Source organism: Bubalus bubalis, chromosome 10 (genome assembly GCF_019923935.1).
Source record: "Bubalus bubalis isolate 160015118507 breed Murrah chromosome 10, NDDB_SH_1, whole genome shotgun sequence".
Classification (NCBI taxonomy): Eukaryota; Metazoa; Chordata; class Mammalia; order Artiodactyla; family Bovidae; genus Bubalus; species Bubalus bubalis.
The window spans coordinates 39,546,344-39,563,786 of record NC_059166.1 but is presented as its reverse complement, the minus strand read 5'-3'; the positions used below and the strand labels follow the sequence as shown (position 1 = coordinate 39,563,786).

The window sequence follows — 17,443 nt, the reverse complement described above, 5'->3', positions numbered from 1 at the left end:
TTCTATTGCTTTTCCACCAGGAGGTTATAAAGTCTTAAATTAGTGAGTAGAATGGGTTTTCCCCCTCATCCTTCCTGCAGTTCTTCCTTTAGCAAAGGCTCTTTCATTCCCAAATAATCTGTTTTCTCTCTGAAGTACTATAGCAGTAGTTCTTCAAGCATGATCCTGGCCCAGAACAGTATAGAATTACCTGGCAACTTGTTACAAATGCAAACATCTCAGATTTACCAGATAAGCCCTTCTGATTCTGATGCACACTGAAATTTGAGACTCACCACTCTACAGAAATTTCTCTCTAAACAGTCTCTTTCTTAATTACAAATCTACCAGTGAGCTGAGTACTCATGAAACTTTCCTCTGTGGTGGTGTTTAACAGAATTCATCTCCATCTCAATCTTAAAAAGATATTATGTTGTTTTCTAGAACATGCTTTAATCTGATCACCTAAGGTTCCTAAATTTTCTTTTTATGTTTCTTTCTGCTTCTAATTATTCATTTAATCAATTCACAGGACCCAAGCTTCTGGTCCCATCACTTCATGGCAAATAGATGGGGAAACAATGGAAATAGTGATAAACTTTATTTTCTTGGGCTCCAAAATCACTGCAGATGGTGACTGCAGCCATGAAATTAAAAGACACTCACTCCTTGGGAGAAAAGCTATGACAAACTTAGACAGCATATTAAAAAGCAGAGACATTACTTTGCTGACGAAGTTCTGTCTAGTCAAAGCTATGGTTTTTCCAGTAGTCATGTATGGATGTGAGAGTTGGGCCATAAATAAGGCTGACTTTCAAAAAATTGATGCTTTTGAACTGTGGTGTTGGAGAAGACTCTTGAGAGTCCCTTGGACAGCAAGGAGATCAAACCCGTCAATCCTAAAGGAAATCAATTCTGAATATTGATTGGAAGGACTGATGCTGAAGCTGAAGCTCCAACACTTTGGCCACCTGATGCAAAGACTTTGATGCTGGGAAAGATTGAAGGCAGAAGGGGACAAGAGAGGATGAGACGGTTGGATGGCATCACTGACTCAATGGACGTGAGTCTGAGCAAGCTCCGGGAGATGGTAAATGACAGGGAATCCTGGCGTGCTGCAGTCCATGTATTCACAGAGTTGGACATGAATGAGCAGCTGAACAAGTATCGTACACACACTACTGACTTCCAAATTCCTATCTCCTCCCTAGAATTTTTTATTAGTTGAATTAATTAGTCATTAATTCAATATATATGTGATACTGTGCAGCAGTCACAGTCAAGCAGCATTTGTTGGAGATACTGAAGAGATAAACAACAGCCCTTGCGCTCAGTTCAGTTCAGTCTCTCAGTCGTGTCCAACTCTTTGAGACCCCATGAATCGCAGCACGCCAGGCCTCCCTGTCCATCACCAACTCCCGGAGTTCACTCAGACTCACGTCCATCAAGTCAGTGATGCCAACCAGCCATCTCATCCTCTGTCGTCCCCTTCTCCTCCTGCCCCCAATCCCTCCCAGCATCAGAGTCTTTTCCAATGAGTCAACTCTTCGCATGAGGTGGCCAAAGTACTGGAGTTTCAGCTTTAGCATCATTCCTTCCAAAGAAATCCCAGGGCTGATATCCTTCAGAATGGACTAGTTGGATCTCCTTGCAGTCCAAGGGACTCTCAAGAGTCTTCTCCAACACCACAGTTCAAAAGCATCAATTCTTCGGCGCTCAGCCTTCTTCACAGTCCAACTCTCACATCCATACATGACCACAGGAAAAACCACAGCCTTGACTAGACGAACCTTTGTTGGCAAAGTAATGTCTCTGCTTTTGAATATGCTATCTAGGTTGGACATAACTTTCCTTCCAAGGAGTAAGCGTCTTTTAATTTCATGGCTGCAGTCACCATCTGCAGTGATTTTGGAGCCTCCCAAAATAAAGTCAGCCACTGTTTCCACTGTTTCCCCATCTATTTGCCATGAAGTGATGGGACTGGATGCCATGATCTTGGTTTTCTGAATGTTGAGCTTTAAGCCAACTTTTTCACTCTCCTCTTTCACTTTCATCAAGAGGCTCTTTAGTTCTTCTTCACTTTCTGCCGTAAGGGTGGTGTCATCTGCATATTTGAGGTTATTGATATTTCTCCTGGCAATCTTGATTCCAGCTTGTGTTTCATCCAGCCCAGCGTTTCTCATGATGTACTCTGCATATAAGTTAAATAAGCAGGGTGGCAACATACACCCTTGACATACTCCTTTTCCTATTTCGAACTAGTCTGTTGTTCCATGTCCCATTCTAACTGTTGCTTCTTGACCTGCATAGTTTTCTCAAGAGGCAGGTAAGGTGGTCTGGTATTCCCATCTCTTTCAGAATTTTCCACAGTTTACTGTGATCCACACAGTCAAAGTCTTTGGCATAGTCAATAAAGCATAAATAGATGTTTTTTCTGGAACTTTCTTGCTTTTTCCATGATCCAGCGGATGTTGGCCCTCAGGAGCAGATAATTAAAATTTGTAAATGCCCATAGGACATTAAACCTTGATGTTCTATAGGTCTGATCTCAGCACAATCTGATTTATGAACATCACCTTTGTCCCTAAATTTAATTTTCCTTTTGAGTCTGACAGGAGTTTAAAAAAAAAAAAAACACACACACATTTCAGTGACTGACACAGTGTCAGTCACACTGAAACTGTAACTCCCTTTCCTTCACTCAACATATACACCAACCTTCTCCAACCAAGTCTTCTTACTTCTTTAAAAATGTGTCTCACAAGCATCTCCCTCCCTATGGCCGATGTTTTGGGTCCAGCTCTGACCATACTATAGTAAACATAGAATTTTGAGCACTACTTTACTAGCGTGTGAGATGAGTGCAATTGTGCAGTAGTTTGAGGATTCTTTGGCACTGCCTTTCTTTGGGATTGGAATGAAAACTGACCTTTTCCAGTCCTGTGGCCACTGCTGAGTTTTCCAATTTTGCTGGCATATTGAATACAGCACTTTTACAGCATCATCTTTCAGGATTTGAAATTGCTCAACTGGAATTCCATCACCTCCACTAGCTCTGTTTGTAGTGATGCTTTCTAAGGCCCACTTGACTTCACATTCCAGGATGTCTGGCTCTAGGTCAGTGATCACACCATCGTGATTATCTGGGTCATGAAGATCTTTATTGTACAGTTCTTCTGTGTATTCTTGCCACCTCTTCTTAATATCTTCTGCTTCTGTTAGGGCCATACCATTTCTGTCCTTTATCGAGCCCATCTTTGCATGAAATATTCCCTTGGTATCTCTGATTTTCTTGAAGAGATCCCTAGGTCTTTCCCATTCTGTTGTTTTCCTCTATTTCTTTGCATTGATTGCTGAGGAAGGCTTTCTTATCTCTCCTTGCTATTCTTTGGAACTCTGCATTCAGATGTTTATATCTTTCCTTTTCTCCTTTGCTTTTCGCTTCTCTTCTTTTCACAGCTATTTGTAAGGCCTCCTCCGACAGCCATTTTGCTTTTTTGCATTTCTTTTCCATGGGGATGGTCTTGATCCCTGTCTCCTGTACAATGTCACAAACCTCCATCCATAGTTCATCAGGCACTCTATCAGATCTAGTCCCTTAAATCTATTTCTCACTTCCACTGTATAATCGTAAGGGATCTGATTTAGGTCATACATGAATGGTCTAGTGGTTTCCCTACTTTCTTCAACTTAAGTCTGAATTTGGCAATAAGGAGTTCATGATCTGAGCCACAGTAAGCTCCCGGTCTTGTTTTGGTTGACTGTATAGAGATTCTCCATCTTTGGCTGCAAAGAATATAATCAAACTGATTTCAGTATTGACCATCTGGTGATGTCCATGTGTATAGCCTTCTCTTGTGTTGTTGGAAGAGGGTGTTTGCTATGACCAGTGCGTTCTCTTGGCAAAACTCTATTAGTCTTTGCCCTGCTTCATTCCGTACTCCAAGGCCAAATTTGCCTGTTACTCCAGGGGTTTCTTGACTTCTTACGTTTTCATTCCAGTCCCTATAATGAAAAGGACATCTTTTTGGGGTGTTAGTTCTAAAAGGTCTTGTAGGTCTTCCTAGAACTGTTCAACTTCAGCTTCTTCAGTGTTATTGGTTGGAGCATAGCATATTGGTTGGATTACTGTGATATTAAATGGTTTGCCTTGGAAACGAACAGAGATCATTCTGTTGCTTTTGAGACTGCCTCCAAGTATTGCATTTCGGACTCTTTTGTTGACCATGATGGCTACTCCATTTCTTCTAAGGGATTCCTGCCCACAGTAGTAGATATAATGGTCATCTGAGTTAAATTCACCCATTCCAGTCCATTTTAGTCCACTGATTCCTAGAATGTCAACGTTCACTCTTGCCATCTCCTGTTTGACCACTTCCAATTTGCCTTGATTCATGGACCTGATATTCCAGGTTCCTATACAATATTGCTCTTTACAGCATCAGACCTTGCTTCTATCAGCAGTCACATCCACAACTGGGTATTGTTTTTGCTTTGGCTCCATCCCTTCATTCTTTCTGAAGTTATTTCTCCACTGATCTCCAGTAGCACATTGGGCACCTACCAACCCGGGGAGTTCCCCTTTCAGTATCCTATCATTTTGCCTTTTCATACTGTTCATGGGGTTTTCAAGGCAAGAATACTCAAGTGGTTTGCCATTCCCTTCTCCAGTGGACCACATTCTGTCAGACCTCTCCACCATGACCCTCCTGTCTTAGGTGGCCCCACACGGAATGGCTTAGTTTCATTGAGTTAGACAAGGCTGTGGTCCGTATGATCAGACTGGCTAGTTTTCTATGATTATGGTTTCAGTGTGTCTACCCTCTGATGCCCTTTCGCAACACCTACCGTCTTACTTGGAATTCTCTTACCTTGGACATGGGGTATCTCTTCACTGCTGCTCCAGAAAGTGCAGCCTCTGCTCCTTACCTTGGACGAGGGCTATCTCCTCACAGCCGCCCCTCCTGACCTTGAAGGTGGAGTAGCTCCTCTCGGCCCTCCTGTGCCCGCGTAGCCGCCACTCCTTGGATATGGTGTTGCTCCTCTCGGCCACCACCCCTGACCTCAGATGCCCCAGGTTCCTATGCAATATTGCTCTTTACAGCCTCAGACCTTGCTTCTATCACCAGTCACATCACTGCAGATGGTGATTGCAGCCATGAAATTAAAAGATGCTTATGCCTTGGAGGGAAAGTTGTGACCAACCTAGATAGTATATTGAAAAACAGAGATATTACTTTGCCAACAAAGGTTCGTCTAGTCAAGGCTATGGTTTTTCCAGTGGTCATATATGGATAAGAGTGTTGGACTGTGAAGAAAGCTGAGCACCGAAGAATTGATGCTTTTGAATTGTGGTGTTGGAGAAGACTCTTGAGAGTCCCTTGGACTGCAAGGAGATCCAACCAGTCCATCCTAAAGGAGATCAGTCCTGGGTGTTCATTGGAAGGACTGATGCTGAAGCTCCAATACTTTGGCCACCTCATGCAAAGAGTTGACTCATTGGAAAAGACCCTGATGCTGGGAGGGATTGGGAGCAGGAGGAGAAGGGGATGACAGAGGATGAGATGCCTGGATGGCATCACTGACTCGAACATGAGTTTGAGTGAACTCCGGGAGTTGGTGATGGACAGGGAGGCCTGGCGTGCTGTGATTCATGGGGTTGCAAAGAGTCAGACACGACTGAGCGGCTGAACTGAACTGAGAGATTTTGAAATTTTATCTGTCCTGCTTGAAAACACACAAATAAAAAACAGCACAGTTCAGTAGCTCCCAATTGCCCACAAAAACCAAACTCTTAAATTAAACATTTAAAATCCTTCTAAATGTGACTTCAACTTCCCTCTCCAGCTACATGCCTCCATCTCCCTGGGCTATTTCACCAATATGCCATCCGCTGTCACTCTGCCATGGTTCTCCGAGGTATGTCCCTGTGTGGGGTGACTTTATCAACACCTCTTCCTCTGGCAGCATCTCACATCAGGACTCTGCTTCAATGTTATCTTTTCTGTGAACATTTCCTGACTCTCTTAACAATCCTGTTCTCAAACCAGACAAAATTAACAGCTCCCTCTTTAACACTCCTAGTATATTTTGTTGGCACTTACAATGCCCCACTGGATTTTAAACAACTTGAGATAAAGGATTATATTAGTTCATCTGTGGATGCCTGGCATCCAGCTCAGTGCTTGGTATATTAGTAGGTGTTTAATAAATAGAGGTAGAATTGATCTAACCCAATTTTAATCTTTTGGTTTTCATGTTAAAGCTATCTGGAAGCAGAAGTTTAAAGTACTGTTTAAAAGATGCTGATTTTGTTGCAATCTCTATTTCTTCTTCTTCAGTAGTATTAGAACTCACAATTTTTGGTTGGACTCTTGGCTCTTGGAATAGAAACTACATTTCTCGGCTTCCTTGTAGCAAGGTGTGGTCATTTGTTAAATTCTGGATGGTAACATTTAAGCAGAGGTGGCATGGCAACTTCTGGGAAGGCTGAAAGGGAAAGCCCTGGAATGTGGACATAATTGCTGAGCGTCCAACCTTGACATGCATGGCTACTTTGGGAGTGCAAGCCTTGCAAAGCACAGCAGCAGGGCAGATGGAGCCTCGGCCCTCTCCCCGTGGACTCAGTGTGCCACATCAGATCCAGCTGCATTATCCAATGGATATGAGAGAAGGAAGTTAGATCCCACAGTTTTAAATTGTGTTTTACTTATTTGCTGAACCCAATTTTTAGTGATATAATTTAAAAATACTGGTATTTATATTAAAATATTTAACAAAACACAGCTTATTTCCCTAACCTTTAAACAGAGAGTTTAAAATATGATTTAATCTTTTTATGATTAACAAGTATCACAGAGCTATAATATGTGACATCATCCAGGAGACCACAATTACCTGCTTAAGAGGACTGTGCTTATAAGATTGTTTTCCTTGTCAGCTCTACCACTTCTTACTTTCAGTGTGCCTGCATCTACAAGGTAGGACGATATTCCTTTAAATTTTTTTCTATCTTCTGAAGCAGTCACCTACATAAAGTTTCACGTTCTCATTCTCCAATAATGACCCATAAAGGAAGTATCACTATGTTTGAAAGAATGAGTTCCCCTCCTACATCTGCATATATAAAGCATCAAAGTAGAAGACAACTTTGAGACCATGCACCACACTGTAAGTCCATAAACCACTATCTGTTCACAAAGATAAAAAACTGAAAAATAAAAACTTACAGTACTTTTGATATTTCTGTGACAGGCAAGCCCATGACAAGCAGTGTACTTGTTTCACTGAAGAGAGTGCAAACCAGTTTGGATGCCATCTAATTCACTTAAGTCACATGTGGCATGAACTGAGTGTATGTCATGTACACCAAGACCATGTGTTAACTGAAAATGTGTTCACATTAAAAAAAAAACTTCAGAGTTCAAAACACTGGTCTACATCTGGCGTCAGAACTTGGGGTTCCTGACTTCTGGCTCAGCATTGGCTGTCTTGGTCCTTTGCTGCACTGAGGTGCTAACACTGATGTCACCAACCCACATCTCACCACTTGAGGGGCTTCAGAGTCATTGTCTAAACACAGCTCTAAACCTACTGTGAGTGCTTCTGCAATGTGACTGGCTTCGCTGTGTCTGAACATCAGTTTTCCTGGGATGGACCCCATATACCTGGGTTCCAAGGACTGCTTCACCCCAGCATTGGCCTCCACTCCTACCGTCCCCTCAACACTATTCTCGATCCTGCTTCAAACTGAATAAACTAAACTATGAATCTTTCTCTCATCCAGTTCTGAAAATCTCCACTGCCTAAGTGCCACTACAGCAGTGCTCACGCTTCTTCAACAGAGAGAGAGAGAGACGGGGAAAGCACTTTAGATTCAACCCACACTCACTTGAATCAGTGGTCACCATTTACTGGTCTGATGAAGTTGCTGAATGACCAATTCACTGAGTTATTGTTGAATTTTTTAAAAGATTAGTTCTGGCAATTGTGCACAGCAGTAGTTTTCACAAATGTTTGGGCAGGGCAGCTCAGTTATCAGTTTCCCACATGATTTACATTTCAGATACTAAAGCAATTCCCTGGGACTTAGCACTTAAGATGTGGATGGAGGAGTTATCCTTTGAACACACTTTATAGCCTTTTATATTTCTGCAGGTGTCTGTCCTGGCCATGCCTCTGCTTCTGCTGGTGAAAAGGCTCTTTACGAATCTTCTCCACCTGGTAAAAGATATATACCTGACAGTTTTCTGCAATTTTTAGTAATTTGGCAAATTGTCAAAGAATTGATCTGCAGCCATCACCAAGTGCCACATCCTACGACACTTGAATTATGCTTCCATTCACATAGCAAATGACTTCAGCAGCTGAAAGTAAATTTGGGGAGAAAAAATTGCCTCTACTAACATCACTGATTTTACATGTACTTCTTGTGTCAAAGCACACCAAATCAATTACCTCCATACCACCTCCACCCCAAAGAGTTGTTTCCTGTGGATTCTTTCCTTCTGCTTCAAAGAAGAGCCACAACAGTTTGTGTATGGATTGTGGGGTGGTAAGCTACCTGTATGCAGTATTTTACTTTAAAGTGCTTTCACGTATACTGTCTCATCTGATTCACATAATCAGTTAATGTGTTTGCCAGGGTCCACATTACTCTGTTTTTTCTTTTTTTTTGGGGGGGGAGGGGGGTGCTGAGGAAACAGGCTCATCAAAGTTAAAAAACTTCCCTCAAAGTCATATAGGCAGCAAGTTAAAGGATCTGCACCAGAAACAACCTCTCAACTCTTACTTCTTCACCTGGCCCTGATTCCTATTCGGGCACTTTTAAATATTTCTGCATAAAAGAATATCAGTGAAGTATTTTCACCATCTTTACAGTATTTAGGTGCTATCATTAGTTTGCCTCTGACTATGCTTTCCTAGCCCTATTAATATAAATAACTTATTTTTGGTGTTTTCATATGGTTCATTTAGCTGTAAACTTTTGAAGGTGAAGGCCAGTTCTTCTCCATGGTCAGTATTGTTCATGACATATGTGTCTCCTGGCACTCAAGGGATCCCCACTTAGTTTCTTTTGGCCAGAGCCTTCCTTGGGTGCTTTGAATCTGGCCAGTGAGCATTAACCAATCAAACAGCTTCTACGGTTCTGGCAGGACTTCTAAGACCTTCTCTCACACAAAAGTTCAGGAATGAGAATAATAAGTCAGGCTATTTTAAACAATAAATGCAACTATTCTAAGAACAGACAGCACAAAGGTTTTTCTAGTCTCTTTGAAGACTAGAACTATGGATCAATGTGCAATGACCATCATCTCTCTTAAAAAGAGGAGATTTCACATTTTCTTCTCTTAACTCTATTTCTCATCTGGAAAATTTGAGTGTACTGGTGTTGAATCAACTATTCTAAATGGTATTACAATATACTGTTCAGTGAAAAAGTAAAACGCAAGAATATGTTGGGAAAAGAACTTAACAAGAAGGCTGCAACCACTTTAGAAGTGTAAAACTCCATCCGCAGGGGAGTTGGGACACTAAAACTTCCATCAAAGCACATGAAAATGACATCAGTGGTCTGTTATCCCCTCATAAATGAACCAGACCTGGGCAAGGACGTTTGAGCAACATCAACCCTTGTCAAACCCTTAACAAAGTTTGACATCTGTTAAATCATTAAAGGGACAAATAAAATGTTAACCAAGACAGAGAAGGAAGGGAGCGTGCTGATAGAAAGTATTAGGACTAAAAGTAAAAGGCCAGAAAAGACATGATTAATTCCTAGATTTGGAATATCTCTATAACTTGTTGGCTAAACCTTCCCAAGTTCCAAGTCACTGGAAACTACTCTGGCAATAAAAACACTATGGAGATCTGTAATAGATGGATTTAGGGCTTTTAACACTGATACAGCTGTTTTCACAATAAGTGGAGATCCTTTGGCTCTTCATATCCTCATCTTCCTCCAGACACCTTGTTTCAATTCCATGGAATGTAATTCTCCCTGACCTCAAAGAGACCTTTGTCCTTGAACCAGCTTCGTAAGAACAAAAACCAAACATTGGCCTATAGTACTTATCTTAGTTTTTATACCTGATTAAACAGTACACTCTTATTTTCTCTGTCCTTTGAGTCTGGGGCATACTAGTCTGGGATCACTTGTACAGAAAAGACTGGGGTTTCCCTTCAAAACTTAGGACAGAGAAAAATCTACTGCTGTGTTGTGCAAGTTGCTTCAGTCACGTCCAACTCTTTACAACCCCATGGACTGTAGCCTGCCAGACTCCTCTGTCCGTGGGATTCTCCAGGAAAGAATATTGGTGCCATGAGTACTGGCATCATACCAAGTGAGGTGCCATGCCCTCCTCCAGGGGATCTTCCCAACCCAGGGACTGAACTCACGTCTCTTACATCTCCTGTATTGGCAGGCAGGTTCTTTACCACTAGCGCCACCTGGGGAGTTCTCAAGAATTGCTTGATACATCAGTTAGCATTACTTTTCATGACTAACATGTAACTTATACAATATTGAAATTTACGAAAACAAATAAGCTTGAGACTTATATGATAAATGCACCATAAATGGATCGGGATAAATATGCATCCAAATCTAACTGGCCTGAAGGCGAACAGCACCAACCTTCATATGTGGGTACATGAGGACTTTCTGCAGCAACAAGGAGAGGTGCACAGGAAGTAACATTCCACACCTTTGGGCCTGCCAGTCAAAGAAAGGACCTTTAGAAGGAATAGCTAAAGTACATTAGCTCATTCTTACTCTGTGTGTGGGTGAAGCCAGGCAAGAAAAATGCAAAAGAATTCACAGCAGGAGGAAAAGACAAGTAATCTGGACTACTGCAGCCCAACCCCACGCAGGCAAGAAGGAAGCACTTCGACAGGGCCTCCAACATGTAAGACCTGAACATGTATGCAGGTCCAGCAATGGGAAGTTGGGGTAACCATGGAGATAGTATCAGGAACCAAAGCAACAGGTAAGTGTAGCAACTTAATGGCAGCAAGCAATAGCAGCAGAAGCTCCAGAAGAACCAGTTTTCCAGGGAGGAAGTTCAGGAGTGCTGTACCAGTTGGCCAAGCTGAAGCTCTGGGTGGACCACAGCACGAAGGGCTGCTCAGAGGAAGCTCTAGTGACAGGTGAGCAGAGAGGACTGAGACAGGGGCTGGGTTGCAGGTCCCATGATCCAACTGATAGGGGAAGCAAGAAAATGTCTTCTTGTGAGAATTTACTGTAACCTTCTCCTCCAGTATTCTTCTAGAAAATACTCCACTGGTTCTGCCTGCAGCCTTAATTCTGGAATCCATTAAAACCAGCAGAAGAACTCAGATTCACATACTTTAACAGAGTACAGTTGTCTTCTCACTCCTTCTTTCCCTTCCCCTGAGAGAGTTTCAGGCAGTTGGCAAACATGGCCACAAAAACCATGCCACATGAATAGTCTGGCCTCTCTAAATTCCTTCCCACGGCCAGGTGGACCCTGGTGTGGGCTGCATGCCATACTCTGTACCCAATAACTGCATTATTAGGTGGGAAAAATCCCATGACAAGAAAACATCATAAAGCTTGCTTCCCTTCTGCCATATTCTGTGCATTTTCCAAGGAAAGGAGCTGGATATTTATTCTAAATCACGTGGCCTGTACTTCACAAACAACAAGGACAAGTGCACTTCTTGGCATCTTAACCATGGGGCCATGCCAACCTGAAACAAACTACCTGCCATTCTAAATGCAGTCAATCAATGCATAAACACCAAGATGTTTATGGCCTTCGGATGCTTACAATCATGTAGAACAAGTCACACAAGTACATACACATCGCTATTCTCTTCTGGGCTTCCCTGGTGGCTCAGAGGTTAAAGCGTCTGCCTAGAATGCAGGATACCCAGGTTCAATCCCTAGGTGGGGAAGATCCCCTGGAGAAGGAAATGGCAACCCACTCCAGTACTTTTCTTTTCTAAGATACAACTAATGTTGGAAAATACAAAGACTTGGATACGCTAGATTGATATTTGACCCAGTACCAACCTTCAAGCTTTAGCAGGAGAAATGTGAGAGTTTAATGGGTATTGAGCAGGTAAAAGAGGACGAAGAAGGAAGAGGGATAAAAAGAGAAGACCTCTTGTGGACAACTGCCTGGATAGTCTTAGATGGTGGACCGGCAACAGAGAACCTGTCTCTGTAAAACCTAGAACCACTACTGGATTCTTCACAAGTACTCAGTTTAGAAGTTCTACACAGTAAGAGGCAGAGTGAGGGAGGTAGGGGGCAAGGGGAGGGTTATCTTGTATTTAGTTCCTGTCCCAAATCCTCAATACTTCTAAGATTACTGACTTTCTATAGTGACGGCAAAACTATAGCTCCTGTCCCTGTCAAAAAAATACTCAAGAGATCTAACTACCTTCTCTTGGAATTCATTCATGCCATGATTCACCTCATTACCAAGGTGACCCAGACAGTTGCCACTTCCACTGGTACCTAGGAGTGGGGCTACTGCACAGCATCCACCTGTGGCCCTGCAGCCTCAAGGACTGACACTTCTTATACTTGCTGGATTAAGACCAGGTCTGTCTTACCAATACCTCCTTCTCTCTCCAGAAAAATAACTACTACAGGTAAGCAGGGAGAGTAAAGGAGCTCAGAGACCTTGCTCATATGCTTGTATTGGCAGGTCTTCCAGTCTTAAAGCTTGGCATTCTTATTTGCTCTGAGGCCCAAACGGAGAAGTGCCATTGAATGCTTTGTGGCTGTGGAAAAGGAGAAAGGAAACTAATGGTTGTGTTATTGTTAAGGGCAATAAAACAGCAGTTACAGCCTCACACAGTTTCTTGGTGTCAGGCTCAAAACTGGGAAAGGCATACATCAGGGCTGTATACTGTCACCTGCTTACATAACTTATATGCAGAGTACACCATGAGAAATGCCGGGCTGGGTGAAGCACAAGCTGGAATCAAGATTGCCGGAAGAAATATCAAATAACCTCAGATATGCAGATGGCACCTTATGGCAGAAAGTGAAGAGGAACTAAAAAACCTCCCAATGAGAGGAGAGTGATGAAGCTGGCTTAAAATTCAACATTCAAAAGATGATGGCATCCAGTTCCATCACTTCATGGCAAATAGATGGGGAAACAATAGAAACAGAGACAGACTTTATTTTCTTGGGCTCCAAAATCACTGCAGATGGTGACTGCAGCCATGAAATTAAAAGACGCTTGCTCCTTGGAAGAAAAGCTATGATAAACCTAGACAGTGTATTTAAAAGCAGAGACTTCATTTTGCCAAAAAAGGTCTGTCTAGTCAAAGCTATGGTTTTTCCAGTAGTCATGTACAGATGTGAGAGCTGGATCATAAAGAAGACTGTGCACCAAAGAATCGATGCTTTTGAACTGTGGTGTTGGATAAGACTCTTGAGAGTCCCTGGGACAGCAAGGAGATCCAACCAGTCAATCCTAAAGGAAATCAATCCTGAATATTCATTGGAAAGACTGATGCTGAAGCTCCAATACTTTGGCCACCTGATGCAAAGAGCTGACTCATTAGAAAAGACCTTGACGCTGGGAAAGATTGAAGGCAGGAGGTGAAGGGAACGGTAGAGGACAAGATGGTTGGATGGCATCACTGACTTGATGGCATGAGTTTGAGCAAGCTCTGGGAGATGGTGAAGGACAGGGAAACCTGGCATGCTGCAGTCCACGGGGTCTCAGAGTCGGACAGGACTGAGCGACTGAACAACTAGAATACCCTCTCCTTCTGGCCTATGGGCTAGTTTGTCTCCACTTTATAAAGAAAACTGAGTCTGAGAGAGGCCTTGCCAAGGGCAGAACCCTAAGTGCAAAAGCCAGTAATGTACTCAGATCCCTCTGATTTCAAAGTTCTTTCCAGACACTGAACTGCCTCTGTGTAGAGAAGCAGCTTCAGCCTAATTCTAACAAAGTAAAAACAACCCAAGAAGAGTACCTGAGTGTGTTGGAACTTGGGGGCCAGGAAGGGGAAAGGCAGTTGATCTCCCAAATGAAACAGCTGCTGCTACTAACATCATTACTAAAGCGATGGGAACAGTTTCTTAGTATATTTAAAAAAAACTGATTAGATTTCTCCTTGTGCATTATAGGCATCTTGTTTTGCTCTTTACTCTTGCTTCCAGGAAGCTCAGAGACAAACCCAAAGTTCCTGTTTAGTAACTGTGCAGTAAGCCACATGCATATCAGTATTTTCATCTTGATCCTGGATTTTGATTTCTATTTTACTTGGTTCTAACCTTTACTCACCATTTATGTATTTATTCACATGAGAAACCTCAATTTATTCTCATGAGAAACCTCAAAACTTGAGTGGAATAAGGTTAAGGTATGCATGACATTAATTTAAAAAATAATTTACCTGGGTGCAGCTTTCATCTGTAGCATCACACAGATTCTTTAGTCCTTTGAATTCTATTGCTAAAATATCTGAAGCAAAAAAAAAAAAAAAAAAAAAAGACACCATCTGGAGCCTTTGGAAAGACAGAGGTAATCAGGTCTTTGATCTGCTCTGCACATGGACCGGGAGAGGGAAAAAGGACCAAATCTCCCTGACACAGACAATCATTTGCTTTATTAAACAAGTGTCTTGTATTACACACAGAGTAGTGCGTTATGTGGATGCACAAGAAAAAATGATGATGAAAAGTAGATACTGAGCATATTGAATACTCTGGGTTTTGAAACATTAACATCACAGCTGTTTCTAATAATTTTTTCTCTAACTGCAAGCTTATTTCCACAACATGTTCTAATGTAACTGTAACTGCCCCAAAATGTTTTTCATTTTTTCAAATGAAGTCTTGTTAGAAATAACTATGCATCGGAGAGCCCATAGTCATCTTAGCTTACTACCCCATATACAGGTTATTTTGTATTCATTTATTGGTGTGTTATGTGATTCAAGACGGGACAGTTTGAAACAATCTAACCTACTTTTAAACTAGTGAAATGTGCCTTTTTAAACAACAGAACAACAACAACAACAAAACCCAAGAATATCTCACTAATGAGAGAAGTCAAGAAAGTTCATCAGTGGAGTGCCCTGCAGTTTTAAACGTAAATGACAACGAGAGCTCATTCCTCCACCATCTGTATCTTGGGTACTGATAATGGTAACAGGTCACTGCAACTGGCCTGGGAACTATGCTAGCAGGCCCAGGGCCTAGTTGGACATATCTAAGTCTTTTGTCGGAGGGTTCTTTGGTTTAAAGCATTAAAACTATGGGGTTAACCTAAACTCAGGTGCAAAGAAAATACATATTAATACTCCTTTTAAGTTCCTCTTTCTATTTACCTTGTTTTTCTCAACTGTCTCCCTCCATCCATGTAGCTGCTTTTTCTTCTAAATAGTTTTATAGCTTTGTAAAAAGTTGGGCGATGTCTTCAATTGAGACTCTCCCAGGAGGTTTGACCATCCGAGACTAATCTCTTCTCTGGGCTTGATTTTCCAATAAGACCAGGACAGTTCAGGACAACCTAGAGGGGTCCCCTTTCAACCTGGGTTTTGGGTGACGCTCAGTTTCTGCTTCAGCCAGGAGTCTCCCGCTGCGGCAGCTGCCCATGGCGAGATGGTGAGGTCGACCAAGATCCTAGTACAGGGTTCCAGGAAGGCTGCTTTGCTCTAGGCAGGGCTCAGGGACAATGCGGCCCGGCAGTCCCCAAGGGCATCACGTGTCCTGGCCTGAAGCGTGGCTAGGACACTAAACGACCACTAGCCCCTTCTACTGGGAGGTCGCAGGCCGGGACCTGAAACCCCCTCACTCCACCACCCTCCAATCTGGGAGGGCTGTGAGCTGCCACCCGGCGGGATAGTTGACAAGTCTCTCCCAGCCGGAATATATATTATTCCGCCACCACATGGTGGGCGAGCCGGCAAAGACTATTATCCCCGTTGTAAAGCTGAGGAGGTTAAGGCCGGGACAAGGCCGGGGTCCCGAAACAAATGCGTGTGGAATCATTTCAGGAGAGGAGCTCAGTCCGCCTGCCCCCGCCCCGAAACTTCGGAGCCGGGCGGGGCCGGGCGGGCCGCGGGCCAGGGAGCTGGCCGAGGCTCGAGTGAATTAGCGTTTACGCCCTCGGGGAAGGAAGCGGTGGGCGGCGCGGCTGGCGAGGTCAGGGTCCCGGAACCGCCGAGCCGAGGGCGAAGAGGAGGCCTGAGCCGCGGAGCCCAGGAGCCACAAAGAGGCCCAGGCTCCCCAGGACGCAGCCGCCAGACCTCAGCAGCGGACGCGGTGGGCGCCCAACTCCCACGCGCTGCCCCGGAACCAGAGCTCTCCGCGGGGCGTGTGTGTGGGGGGGAAGGGCTTAGGTTTACCTCACTTCGCTCTTTAAGCCATTTTTAAAAGGAGAGGCTTCACTGGCAGCTACAAGGGACGAACACAGCCTCCATTCCCCGCTCCAGACCCTCACAGTCTCCCGCAGCAACCCGGCCTAACGGCCCGCGCCGTCTCCGCACGCACACGCACGCACACATGCGCACACGCCGCTCACGTCAGGTCTGGGCTCTGCGGCGCCGCTCTAGCAGCTCCCGCCGGTTGGGCTGAAGCCCTGGAAATCGGCGGCGGTGCGGTTGTGAGTGTTTCTGCGAGTTAGTTTCCCTCGGAGGAGCCAGCACCGCACTAGGCAAGGGGCCCGCGGCGTTCGGGGCAGCAAGCCCTTTCAGCCTACGAGCGGAGGCGCAAGCGCGTCGCGGGCGCCCACACTAATCAATAACCCTCGGCTGGCTCCGAACGGCAGGGGGCTGAGAGATCTTTCCGAGAGAGCCGGCCCGGGAGATGATGTATTTATTCTTCGCACTTACTGTGCACTTAGCACCAAGAGGGCTGTTCTTTGCTCTTAGCAACAGAAAGAAACCCTAGGCTCCGCAGCCTTGACTCCCTGTGGCCGCTGAACGCGAGTCCGCCTGGGGTCGCGGAATCATAAACTTGGTCTCTGCAACAGGTGGCGAGGGCCAGCGGCGACCGACCGGGACACCTTCCCCTCTGCCTGACCCACATCTCCTGGGTGTCGTGGCCGGCCACTTTGCCCCAAAGAAGAGGCTGAGGACTCTTGTGCACTGGGGAGTGAAAAGACTGGCGGGCCACGGGCTCCAAGCAGTTCCAGCGCCGAGGCAGAGAGTTTTCCAGGCTCCTTTGATTTTCCGTAAAATAGATTTACTTAATGGCTGAGACGAATCTCGCTTTCAAGTGACTTGAGCAATCAGAGAAACTCCTCTGGGATTCAGAGAGAGTCGAGGAATTGTTATTCCCTGCTTAATCCCCCTCCCCTGAGTTTGCCTCCCTAGTCTTCCTGACTTCATTCACAGACAATCCACTGGACAACTCTCAGTGATAAATTAGGGAGTCGTTTAGGCGTGGCCATGCCTTTCTACCCTACATGCCGCTTCCGCGGATGACTCTGAACTCGGAGTAGAATCCTATTCCCACTCAGAT

General features: G+C 44.2%; 1 long non-coding RNA gene across 3 annotated transcripts in view; it reads right to left on the bottom strand.

Annotated features, from left to right (window-relative positions):
* Nucleotides 1-16,916, bottom strand: part of LOC123327692 — a 65,103-nt gene extending 48,187 nt beyond the window's left edge. For 2 of the 3 annotated variants that reach the window (XR_006542356.1, XR_006542357.1), the window contains exons 1-2: nt 15,307-16,916; nt 14,371-14,438 (exon numbers count right to left, since the gene is read on the bottom strand). This is a non-coding gene — a long non-coding RNA (uncharacterized LOC123327692). Of the gene's footprint in view, nt 1-5,608; nt 8,200-14,370; nt 14,439-15,306 lie in introns of those variants that run through there. The other variant, XR_006542355.1, reaches the window with a different exon arrangement.
* Between the last annotated feature and the right edge of the window lie 527 nt (nt 16,917-17,443).